This window comes from Solanum tuberosum, unplaced genomic scaffold, assembly GCF_000226075.1.
Source record: "Solanum tuberosum cultivar DM 1-3 516 R44 unplaced genomic scaffold, SolTub_3.0 scf00025, whole genome shotgun sequence".
In the NCBI taxonomy this organism is placed as follows: domain Eukaryota; kingdom Viridiplantae; phylum Streptophyta; class Magnoliopsida; order Solanales; family Solanaceae; genus Solanum; species Solanum tuberosum.
In genome coordinates, this window is record NW_006238951.1 from 1,349,177 (window position 1) to 1,352,762 (window position 3,586).

A 3,586-nucleotide genomic window follows, 5' to 3' on the forward strand; every position below is an offset into this window, starting at 1 on the left:
TACATTGCACAAGTGAGCTTGTGAAGGGGTTGTGAGGATGGTTTACTTATGATATGAACTAAATGGGTTATGACTAATGATGTAGTAAAGGCATGAGTCCTTATATGATGTTATGAAGTATGTTGGTCTTATGTCTAATGTTAAATGAAGATGTTATGACTTGTTGAATATGATATGCCTAGTCTATGGTGGCTTCCTAGGAACACTTGGTGGGAGTAGTATTTGGGAAAAATAAGTTTTTGGCGCCGTTGCTGGGGACAAGTCATTCATTGAGGTTATGTTGTGTCGATTTGTATACTGACTTTTTGAAATGATATTATATTAATTTCATAAAGGGTGAACTACAAGAGAATGATTAAAAGTGTTTTGTTGATTCTAGTGCGGTGGAGAACTCCTTAGGGGTTAATGGTGAATTAATAGTTTAGATATTATTCGAGACGAACAAAGGTTTAAGTATGGGTAGTGATCTAAGGCTTGTTTATATGTCTATTTATAATAGTTCCCCACATATATTTTGTGTTTGAATTAACTTACAATGATTGCACACTAAGACATGTGATTAGATTATACAGGAGTTTTTGAAGGGAAATTGAGCCCATGAGAGCTAGTACAAAGAAGAGAAGTGTGGACGCAACTCCAAGGAGCACACAACGGATGAAACAGTGATAATGTGGGTTGAGGCACATCGTTGGTGCGCTACCCCAACCAGCAAACTTCAGAAGCACTGACCCTGGCGCACTGCTGGCGCGCCGCACTAAGGCTTCAACTTCAAAAGCGTCATCCTAGCGCACTGGTAGCGCGCCACGCCAAGGTCATCCCCACGAAATATCCTTAATTCTGAATCATATAAGAGAAGGGAATTAGTTTCTCAAATTTTATAAATAGGACCTTAGGTTTCTTTTGTAGGGTTACTTCTTCTTTTTTTCGTGTGCAAGAGCAAAGGATAATGTAAAGCCCCGCTATTCGAAAGAGCTAGAAAGAACTAGAATTAGAAAGAAACCATTTTTTTTAAAATAATCAAATTTGGAAAGATTGACAAAATTAAGCTAAGTATAAGTTTTGGTTCAACTTCAAACGACCATAAATTCTAGATCAGGACGATTTAGGTGTGATACTAGATACCGTAGGAAATATCTTTGAATTATCTTTCCAATGCCACCGAGTTTGCACTATTTTGAGTTCGTATGCCCATTTGAAGTTGGGTTGTCTAGATAAGGAAAGTCAAAAACGAATTTTAGAAGGGTACTTTGGTCTTTTCACTACCCCATTAATTAAATTCATTTTTTGGTAATTAAGTTGGGGTCCAAACTATTTTGGTTCAGTTTATGCTTCATAAAATTAGTTAGGGTTTTGAGAGAAGAGAAAAGAAGAGGAGAAAAGAGGAGAAGAAGCAAGGATTCGTCGATTTCTTGAGGAATTGATCACGGATTCGCCAATGATTCAATCCTACAAGGTATGTGAGTTCACATAGCGTTGGGTTCGTTAACCCACGTGCCAAACATGTTTATTTCAGTATGATTTCCATCATAAAAGATTGAGACTTTGATGTTCTTGAGTTGTATTCTTGAATTGCTTTCGTTCTTGAAATTGGGATGAGATTGAGGAGTTCTTCAGAGTTTAAGGTCGATTGTTAGAGTTGTTTTGAGTTAGATTCTAGTGTATATGCTCTCGGTATCTGAATCTAAAGAGGAATTGAGAAAAAGAATCGAATTTAGGCGAATTGGGGTTATAAAACGAAGAAGAAAAAAGTCGGGCGAATCTAGAGACCCAGTCCGCGTCGCGGACCTAGCCCCCCATTTCACAGAAATCTCTCCCGCGTCACGAAGCGGTCACAGACTGTTCTGCTTCAAAATTTATTTCGCGACCAAATAATTAAATGTATCTCTGCGTCGCGGATTTGCTTCCAGATAGTGATTTCTTGATCGTTTCTCATGTTTAACTATCTAAAAACACTCCTAAACATCATGAGATCTATCCTATCACAAATCACGATCCTTGAATCCATAAATTCAAATTCAAGGAAAGTTAAGAGCCAAGTCAAGAGAAGTTCATAGAGTCTTCCAAAAGTCTTTTACAAATGAATTAACTTTGTTTTAAGACCTGAGTTTTGAGTTGAGTAAAGAGTAAAGAGTAAATATTGAAGTTCATTTTCTTCAAAGGAGTATATCGGGACTATGTATTCCCGAAGAGTAAAATGTTTTCACATTTAAACAAGAAAGGAAACTGAGATTTCCAAAAGAGCCTTTGAGCTAGATTTCAGCAAACAGTAAATGCTTTCACAATTAAGCAACAGATGAAACACTAATTTCCAATAGAGCTTTCGGGCTAGTTTTTGAGTAATTATCTCAAACCACAAATTTATGTTTTTAAACATAAGAGCTAGTACCATATTTTGGGAGTAGTATTGAATACCGATATGATGGAGAGTTCAGACAACTCCCAACCCCCATAAACCATGTAGCCGCCATGGGTAGAAAAATGGTCATACTTTTTAGATGATTTCTTAGTGCTTTTTAGCATAGACTAGTATATCCACTTAGTAGTTAGGTTCTATTCCCTTGGCAAGGTATAGGACGACCCTAACAGCGTGAGGCAAAACGTTGTATCATCACAATAGCTCTTAAGCGATGGTTATCGTTTAGAGAAACTCCCACAGAAGTATTTTGTATTATTATATACACAGAGTTACTTGTATTTTTATATACATCCAGAGTTTAAGTTGTATCTTTGCATACATACAGAGTTACTATTGTATTTCTAAGTACACAGAGTTGTTATCCATGTTTTAAAACGCTTTTCTTTATATTGCACTTGTTTATACTGATTTATATTGAAATGAGTTCAGTTCAGTTCAGTTGAGACCAGGTTTGTTCTTTCAGTTCCTTTCAATCTTATGTCTTATTTTAGATTTCCCCTCGCATGCTCGTATATTGAATGTACTGATGTCAATTGGCCTGCATCTTTTTATGATGCAGATTCAGGTAACCATGATCAATATCTAGCGCATCGTTGATCCATTTGAGCTTCAGAGTTGTTGGTGAGCCTCCTTGCTTTTGGAGGATCCCCTTTTCATTACTTTATCATTTTTGTGCATTATGATGTCGTGGGTCTTGTCCCGACGTCCATCTAAGTTGTTAGAGGCTTCATAGACAGTAGTTGATATTAGTTCTTGAGTCTTTCCATTCATGTTTTGATGATTGAGACTTGAGTAGCATTTTGGCTAGTGAATGTTCTTTATACATTCTAAGTCATTTATTGAGCAGTTCAACTTACTTTTAAAATATTTTGTCATGAGTAAGTCTTCCGCTAAGAGTTAAGCCAGGCCAAGGGTTCGCTTGGGGACAACAATGGTTCTCGAGTGCCAGCCACGCCCAAGGTGTATGCTCGGGGAGTGACAAACTTGGTATCAGAGCACAGAGTTCAAGAGTCCTAGGAAGTTTATGAAGTTGTGTCTGTAGAGTCCTAGTTATTGGTGTGAAGCGCGCCATATCTATAATTAGGAGGCTGCAACATTTAGGAATTCCTTCATTTCTTTCATACTCACTTTGTGCGATAGAGTTAATCTCTATAAAAGTTCCTTTATAAT